The sequence below is a fragment of the Babylonia areolata genome, chromosome 9, assembly GCF_041734735.1.
Source record: "Babylonia areolata isolate BAREFJ2019XMU chromosome 9, ASM4173473v1, whole genome shotgun sequence".
NCBI lineage: Eukaryota > Metazoa > Mollusca > Gastropoda > Neogastropoda > Buccinidae > Babylonia > Babylonia areolata.
Window position 1 is genome coordinate 18,092,467 of NC_134884.1, and position 10,000 is coordinate 18,102,466.

The 10,000-nt window shown below is 46.2% G+C and overlaps 1 pseudogene across 1 annotated transcript in view; it reads right to left on the minus strand.

Annotated features, from left to right (window-relative positions):
* LOC143286102 (uncharacterized) overlaps positions 1-10,000 on the minus strand; it is a 203,303-nt pseudogene that overhangs the window by 13,775 nt on the left and 179,528 nt on the right. The gene's annotated exons all lie outside the window — the stretch shown is intronic.

The following is a 10,000-nucleotide window of genomic DNA, read 5'->3' on the forward strand; positions in this document are numbered from 1 at the left end:
TGGGTCGACCAGCATTTTATTTTGTATATAAATTCATCATGACAATTCAGAATAGATCGGGGGAAAAATCTGAATACAGTGAACATTAACAACAACAGATGTAAGTGATTATATTGATATATATATATATATATATATATAGTTCATTGCACAATCAAACACATGAATTATTTTTTGGTTTTTAGTGACAATATATAAAGTCACAGACACAAACACAGACACAGGCACACAAACATAAGCATAAGTAAATCAGAGACAGCAAGAGAAAGAAAGAGAGAGAGAGAGAGAGAGAGAGAGACAGAAACGGAGAGACACACACATCGCGAGAGACAGAGAGAGAGACAGACAGACAGACAGACAGAGGGACAGACAGAGAGAAGAACAAACACAGAGAATCAGAGGTACACACAGAGAGAGAAAAACAGAGAAAGACAAGAGAGAGACAGAGACACAGGAAGAAAAAAGATGAAGTGAGAGATAGATAAATAGATAGACACAGAGAAAGAGAGATACAGACAGACAGACAGACAAGGACAGAGACAGACAGGTTGAGAGAATAAGGAAGAAAGAGAACGGAGACAGACATACAGAGAGAGAGAGAGACAGACATACAGACAGAGAGACGGACAAACAGACAGACGGATAGACATGGACAGAAAGACAGAGAGGGAGGGGGTTGGGGGGGGGGGGGGTTAAGACAGACCCACACACAGGCACAAACAGTTCTCACTGACAATCCCCCCCCCCCCCCCCCCCCCCCCCCCCCCCCCCCCCCCCCCCCCACCCTCCCCCGCCCCCTTTCCCCGCAACGCATATCCCCAAATCCGATTTCTGTAAATTCAGTTTGAAAATAACATCGACGGCTCCTTCGACCACTGATCACATTGGCTGCTTTCTTTCAAAAAAAAACTTCTTTTTTCTCCTCCACGAACCGTCTTTGACCCTCTTTCTTTTGAGTGTAACTAGTTTGTTTTTTTTCCCTTCGTTCTGTTTGTCTTTCTTTCTCATCCCCCAAACCCCGCCCCCCCCCCCCCACATCCCCCCCCCCCACACACACACCCACCCATGGGTTGTTTTTTTTTTATATTGATTCTGCTGTTTGGAACCTTTCACTTCGCGGATGTGTGCACGTTTCAGTGTCTGTGTACGCGTGCTTGCGATTCTTTTTTTCTTTTCTTACCCCCCCCCCCCCCCGCCCCCCCCCCGATCCCCCCCCCTCCCTCCTCCCAAAGGACTACAGTGTAGTGCATTAGAATACAGCATAGCATCGAACCATGAAGTATACGACAATAAGTATAAAATGTATTTTTCTTCTTCTTCTTCTTCTTCTTCTGCAGTACAATGGTATACAGTACAGTATAGTCCAGTTCTGTATATTGTAAAGCAGTACAGTGCAGTCCAGTGCAGTGTTGTACAGTGCAATGTAGTGCAATTGTCAGCGCAGTACAGTAACAATTCAGTATAATTCAGTGCAGTACAGTAACAATTCAGTATAATTCAGTGCAGTGCAGTACAATATAAAGAGACACAGAGAGAGGGAGAGACAGACAGAGAGACAGAGAGGCAAATAGACAGATACAGACAGAAAGACAGAGAGACACAGACAGGCAGACAGGCAGACAAATACAGACAGCAACAGACAGAAAGACAGACAGAGAGACAGAGAGACACAGACAGACAAATACAGACAGCAACAGACAGAAAGACAGAGAGACACAGACAGACAGGCAAAAACAGACAGCAACAGACAGAAAGACAGAGACACAGACGGACAGACAGGCAGACAAATACAGACAGCAACAGACAGAAAGGCAGAGAGACACAGACAGACAGACAAATACAGACAGCAACAGACAGAGCGACACAGACAGCAACAGACAGAAAAACAGAGAGACACAGACAGACAGACAGACAAATACAGACAGCAACAAACAGTAAGACTGACAGACACAGACAGGCAGACAAATACAGACAGCAACAGACAGAAAGACAGAGAGACACAGACAGACAAATACAGACAGCAACAGACAGAAAGGCAGACACAGACAAATACAGACAGCAACAGACAGAGAGACACAGACAGACAGACAGACAGACAAATACAGACAGCAACAGACAGACAGACAGCAAGCAACTGACAAGATAGCAGAGGAAGCAGTTTCAAAGATACAAATGATGGGATATATAGCAAAAAGTCGCAAAGGAAAAACAAAAAAAAAGAGAAAAAAAAGAAGCAACATCAACGACAACGGGAAAAAAAAAGAACAAAAAGAACAGGACAGAGAAGGGATTAAACTAGGAAACAAATAAGCAAAAAACAAACAAAACAGAAAAGAAAAAAAAAACAGGGGGAAAAAAATAGAGCAAAAGAGAAAAAAAGAGGCAATGGATCACCCACAGTACCCCCCAAAGGCAAAGCAAGGGAGAACACCGTTCATTACTTTCCCATCGTCATTCCCGTGGGGACGGGGGTGGGGGGTGGGGGGGGGGCCGTGGGGGGAGGGGGGGACGGGGAGGGGGGGCGAGGGGGGCAGGGGAACAGGGAGAGGACAAAGACCAAGAAAAAAAAGAAAAGAAAAAGAAAAGAATGGACAGACGGAAATGAGGCAGACTGAAAAAAAAAAGGTAGAAAGGAAGAAAGGAAGGAAGGAACTCGAAAGGGTAATCCTGTTATTGTTTCGAGCTTTACAGACACGCAAACGAAGAGAGAGAGAGAGAGACAGAGAGAGAGACAGAGATAGACAGGGAGACAGAGAAAAACAGAGAGAGAGAGAGAGACAGAGAGGCAGAGAAAGACAGACAGACAGAGGGGCAGGGAGAGAGAGTGTGAGACAGACATAGAGGCAGAGAAAGAGAGAGAGAGCCAGAGAGAAAGACAGAGACAGAGAAAAACAGACATAGACAAAGCGAGATTCAGAGAGAGAGAGAGAGAGAGAGAGAGAGAGAGAGAGAGAGAGAGAGAGAGAGAGAAAGAGCAGATAGACAGAGAGTAAGACAGACAGACAGACAGAGATAGAGAGACAGAGAAATTCACACACACACACACACACACACACACACACACACACACACACAAACACACACACAGAGTGAGAGACAGAGATAGAGAGAGACAGAGACAGACAGACATGGACAGAGACAGACACGTAGAGTGAAAGGAGAAAGAGAAAGGCACACACACACACACACACACACACACACACACACACACACACACACACACACACACACACACACACAAGGAGAGCCCACTGACATTTTCCTTCCAACACAACATCCATAATCTAATTTCGTGAATCCATTTTGAAAACGTTAACGACCCGTTAGAAACTTTTCTCCCTCTACCCGCCCCCCTCCAACCCCCCCTCCCCCAACCCCCCCCCCCCTTCCCCCACATCCCCATTCCCCGCCACCTAAAAGGAAACTCCCCAAATCCAGTGCTTTCATTTTGACATGCGCACACCACCACCACCACCACCAACAACAACAACAACGACAGCAGCACAAGAAATGCCAATCATCCAAGACTAGACGCCAGCTTTTTGGTTCCAAACATAGTGCCACACAGAGCAGATGGCACTGTGACATTGTAAGGTGGGTATGACTGGTTTGAATGACAATCTGTGACATTGTAAGGTGGTGGGTGTGACTGGTATGAATGACAATCTGTGACATTGTAATGTGGGTATGACTGGTTTGAATGTCAATCTGTGACATTGTAAGGTGGGTATGACTGGTATGAATGACAATCTGTGACATTGTAAGGCGGGTGTGACATTGTAAGGCGGGTGTGACTGGTTTGAATGACAATCTGTGACACTGTAAGGCGGGTGTGACTGGTATGAATGTCAATCTGTGACACTGTAAGGCGGGTATGACTGGTATGAATGTCAATCTGTGACATTGTAAGGCGGGTATGACTGGTATGAATGACAATCTGTGACATTGTAAGGTGGGTATGACTGGTATGAATGACAATCTGTGACATTGTAAGGTGGGTATGACTGGTATGAATGACAATCTGTGACATTGTAAGGTGGTGGGTATGACTGGTATGAATGGCAATCTGTGACATTGTAAGGTGGTGGGTATGACTGGTATGAATGGCAATCTGTGACATTGTAAGGTGGTGGGTATGACTGGTATGAATGGCAGTCTGTGACATTGTAAGGCGGGTATGACTCGTTTGAATGACAATCTGTGACATTGTAAGGTGGTGGGTATGACTGGTATGAATGACAATCTGTGACGTTGTAAGATAGATATGACTGGTATGAATGGTAATCTAACTGTGACATCATAAGGTTGGTATGCCAGGTATGAATATGTGGTATTGTGAGGTGGTGGGTATTCATACCAGGTATACCAACCTTATGATGTCACAGTTAGATTGTGAGGTGGTGGGTATGACTGGTATGAATGGCAATCTGTGACATTGTAAGGCGGGTATGACTCGTTTGAATGACAATCTGTGACATTGTAAGGTGGGTATGACTGGTATGAATGTCAATCTGTGACATTGTAAGGCGGGTATGACTGGTATGAATGACAATCTGTGACATTGTAAGGCGGGTATGACTGGTTTCAATGACAATCTGTGACACTGTAAGGCGGGTATGACTGGTTTGAATGACAATCTGTGACACTGTAAGGTGGGTATGACTGGTTTGAATGACAATCTTTCTGTGGCATTATACGGTGAGTATAACGGGTATTGATGGCAATCTGTGGCATTATAGGGTTGGTATAACGGGTATGAACAGCAATCTAACTGTGGCATTATAGGATTGGTATAACGGGTATGGATGACAATCTGTGACATTGTAAGATGGGTATGACTGGTATGAATGGTAATCTAACAGTGGCATCATAAGGATGGTGTGCCTGGTATGAATCTGTGGTATTGTGAGGTGGTGGGTATTCATACCAGGTATAACAACCTATGATGTCACAGTTAGATTGTGAGGTGGTGGGTATGACTGGTATGAATAGCAATCTGTGACATTGTAAGATGGGTATGACTGGTATGAATGACAATCTGTGACATTGTAAGATGGGTATGACTGGTATGAATGGTAATCTAACTGTGACATCATAAGGTCGGTGTGCCTGGTATGAATTGCAATCTGTGGCATTGTGAGGTGGTGGGTATGACTGGTATGAATGGTAATCTGTGACATTGTAAGATGGGTATGACTGGTATGAATGGTAATCTGTGACATTGTAAGATGGGTATGACTGGTATGAATAGCAATCTGTGACATTGTGAGGTGGGTATGACTGGTTTGAATGGTAATCTAACTGTGACATCGTAAGGTCGGTGTGCCTGCTATGAATAGCAATCTGTGATATTGTGAGGTGGTGGGTATGACTGGTATGAATTGCAATCTGTGACATTTTAAGATGGGTATGACTGGTTTGAATGGTAATCTAACTGTGACATCATAAAGTCGGTGTGCCTGCTATGAATTGCAATCTGTGATATTGTGAGGTGGTGGGTATGACTGGTATGAATTGCAATCTGTGATATTGTGAGGTGGTGGGTATAATTGGTATGAATAGCAATCTGTGATATTGTAAAGTGGTGGGTTCATATGATTGGTATGAACTGCAATCTGTGACATTGTAAGGTGGGTATGATTGGTGTAAATGGCAATCCGTGACGTTGTAAGGGACATGTCTAAGTATGGCTCGGAAAAGAAAGGGATCAAATGATCTCTCAGAGAGAGGCAGCCACCAGTGGCTCCTTTACAAGCAGTGCGGGTGCCAGCGTGTGGCACGGGAAAGGTGGGGCAGCGTGTGCGTTGGGGCTTGCGTGAATGTGTTTGTGTGTCTGTGTGTGTGTGTGTGTGTGTGTGTGTGTGTGTGTGTGTGTTTGTGCGCGCACGCGCGCGTTTGTGTGTGTGTGTGTGTGTGTGTGTGTGTGTGTGTGTGTGTGTGTGTGTGTGTGTGTGACGTAATTACGCATTTCTGGCAATGTAGTCCCCACAGGATTTCAAATGATGATTGCTATCAGCATTTAAAAAAAAAATAACGGGTAGATTCATCTTTTAGTTCTGGGACCTATTGAAACGGTTTTTTTTATTTCGTGTTTTTTGCAGTGGAGGCCTTCCAGAAACGACATGTTGCGTGTAAAAGACCATTCTAACCAAGACTAAGGCATAATGGTCGAATAATGCATACATAATGCGACGCGAAATGACCCATAACATGAAAGCAAACCAACACTTGTCGCAAACCAGCGTCCAGCATCATCATACACCAAGCCCTGACCTGGAACCCATAGGGAAAGAGGAAGAGAGGCCGGCCTCGCAACAGCTGTAGGCGAGATGCCGAGGCAGAGCTGAAGCTGCAAGGGACCAACTGGACTGGAATTGCCAGAACAGCCCAGAACAGAGTGCGATGGCGAGGGGTCGCCGATGGCCTATGCTCCACCAGGAGCGATGGGCATAATGAAATGAATGAACACTTGTCGCCTCAAGCCGCCATGTGTCTTGTTGACCTTTTCATGGTTTGGGGAGGGGGGTGGGGGGGGGGGGGGAACTTCTTCTTCTTCTTCTTCTGGGTTCACTCGTATGCACACGAGTGGGCTTTTACGTGTATGACCGTTTTTACCCCGCCATGTAGGCAGCCATACTCCGTTTTCGGGGGAGTGCATGCTGGGTATGTTCTTGTTTCCATAACCCACCGAACGCTGACATGGATTACAGGATCTTTAACGTGCGTATTTGATCTTCTGCTTGCATATACACACGAAGGGGGTTCAGGCACTAGCAGGTCTGCACACATGTTGAGATCGTAAAAATCTCCACCCTTTACCCACCAGGCGCCGTCACCGTGATTCGAACCCGGGACCCTCAGACTGACAGTCCAACGCTTTAACCACTCGGCTATTGCGCCCGTCAGGGGGGGGGGGGGGGGGGCGAAAACGGCAAGAGCACCAACGACTGAATCCGCATCCAAACTGAGTAAAATAACCCCCAACACAAGACGAAAGCCACTGAAAACTCGATACAACATGTACAAACATCGCTTCGTCCACGCACAAAAAAAATTACCGGTAAAATAGGTCCTTGAATTCAGGACGCTACAATAGGACTTTACCAAAAATGTATCAAATAAACTAAGAAAAAAAAAGAAGAAGAAGAGGACACACATGACAAATCCACGCATACAGTTACAGTGATCAACTTTTCCGGCACGCGCCTATGCCATCCTTCGCGCTGTCTCCAAAATCCATCTCCACCCTCCCCTTTTGTCCCCAACCCCCCCCCCCCCCCCCCCCCCTTTACCCTCTCCCAGCACAGACAATTATCCATTGAGACCAACTGCTTCGCACGTTGCATTGCTTGGTTCTAACTTTTTGACAGTTACACGTGACTAACTGCCTATGTTGACTGAACTACGCCATTGGTCAGTTCCATGCTACACACAGTTTAGTAGCGGGTTACGATCATGCCAGGCTCTTCCGTCCGAGCAATGCAACTGGCTCCAGGCATCGAACTTTCGATGCCGAAACACCGACACATGACATTCAGGGACGGAGGGAGGAGGGAAGGTGCAGGGGGTAGGTGTGTGTGGGGGAGGGGGGGGAGGAGGAAGGCGGGGTGGGGGGGGGGGGGGTGGTGGCGTGCAACAGGAAATTAATTATGAGAGCAGCAGCATCAAAAGGTGGAATCACCTCTGAAGAGGGCAAACGGGAGGAGAGGGATGGAGACAGAGAGGGGGCTAGGGGTGGTGGCTGTTGAGAGAGAGAGAGAGAGAGAGAGATGAGCAGGAGCAACTGGTTTATATTATTTCGAAAGTGAGGCCACCCTTCTCCCCTCCAGGACAGACAGACAGACAGACACACACACACACACACACACACACACAAACACGCACGCACATTACATTTGTGGGGAAAAGGGGTTGGGGCGCAAACGTACATGTGTGTGTGTGTGTGTGTGTGTGTGTGTGTGTGTGTGTGCGCGCGCGTGTGTGTGTGTGTGCGTGCTTGGGTTTACGTGTGTGTATGTGTGTGTGCACGTGTGTGTGTGTGTGTTTGTGTGTGTATGTGTGTGTGTGTGTGTGTGCGCGCGTGCGTGCTTGGGTTTACGTGTGTGCGTGTGTGTGCACGTGCATGTGAGTGTGTGTGTGTGTGTGTGTGTGTGTGTGTTGACGACCGAGTGTTTGCTTTGTTTTGTTTTGTTTGTCGGTTTTAATGTTTAATCCCTGAGGACGTCCAGCCAGACTAAGAGTTATATCTTTCCCATCGGCCACGCAATTCAATCAAGCTGGCCTCAGCAGCGGCACAGCAACGTTCACGGATGTTGCCTCACTCATTGTGTGGCTTTCCTCCCACGCATGCACACCGCTCATCCTTTTTTTTTTTTTCTTCTTTCTTTCTTTCTTTCTTCTTCTTTGCTTGCTGCTGCCCCATCATCTGCGCCGTTTCAGTGGCATAACTCCCACGCAGCTCATTCTAAGTCCACCCCATATTTAAACCATCCAGGGTTCGTAACTGTCATAGTCCCAGTGTCGGCAGTTACAGGGAATAACTATCGGTATTAATTAAGCTGCCGGGAGACCACACACCAGAGGAGACCCTGCGCTGCTGCTATAAACCCCCTCGGTTCATGTTAAGTAATGCCTGTGCTGATCTGTCATTCGCAGAACAGGACATCACCAACCAGCGCCCCCCCTACCCCCCCCCCCACCCCTCCACCCGCTGCATATTATTTTATTTCATTATGTATCTGCTTATTTTCTGTGTTATTCGCGTATTTATTTATTTGTTTGTTTATCTATTCATTCATGTATTTTATTTGTTTGTGCACTTTTTTTTCCCTCAAAGCCTGACAAAGCGCGTTGGGTTACGCTGCTGGTCAGGCATCTGCTTAGCAGATGTAGTGTCGCGTACATGGATTTGTCCGAACGCAGTGACGCCTCCTTGAGTAACTGAACTGAACTGAACTGATCTGAACTGAACTGAACTAATCCTCCTCCGTCTTCGCATTCGACTTCTTCTTCACCATCTTCTTCTCCTCTTCCTCCTCTCACCCTTCCTTCCTTCCTTCCTTCCTTCCTCCTCGCGTTTCCAAATGCCAGCTCAGCACCGTGGCACAGAAGTAGCTGATGGGAAGGAAGCTGGGATCGCCGCCACAGCAGGAGATAAATAAATGACAGGCCGCACTCTTTGAAGCCTTTGATGTGACTCCCAAAGAAAGCACCCCCCCACCCCCCCACCCCACCCACCCATCCCCTCACCGCCGATCACTAGTCACGACGACCTCCTGACTGGCCTCAGCGCAGCGGGTCTCCCCCCCTGTCTTGCATGGACTTCACCAGGAGGTGTCGCCACGGCTGTTAATTAATTAAAGCAAATGAGCGGTTTCCTGTAAAACTTTGAGTCATCAGAGTCCACAGAATCCGCCCCACACCCCCCTTTTTTTTTGACAGGAGACAAAATTCAATGTTACTCTTCTGGCTTTTAACAGCTTTGACATTTAACACAGAAAAGACGTGCTGATGGATATCTGTTGTTAAACATTGCTCCTACTAAAAGTAGTTTGATATATCAGAAGTCCATGCTTAAATCAGTTTCAGTTTCAGTTTCAGTAGCTCAAGGAGGCGTCACTGCGTTCGGACAAATCCATATACGCTACACCACATCTGCCAAGCAGATGCTTGACCAGCAGCGTAATCCAACGCGCATAGTCAGGCCTTGAGAAAAAAAAAAGAAAAAAAGAAAGAAAGAAAAATACATACAAAAAGAGAACTACTACTAATAATAATATGTATGAGGCGCAAAAACTTGATGAAGTCAACTATAAGGGTACAAAAAAAAAGTCTAAATAAATAAATAAATAAATAATAATGACATAATAAAAAATAATAATAAAATCAATGATTGATCATTACCAAAACGTTTAGAAAAAAAAACAAACCCAACAAACCCCCCCAACAGTATGCAATTTGTTGCCTCGCATAAGAATAAATCAGTCCTGATGGCCGTAAT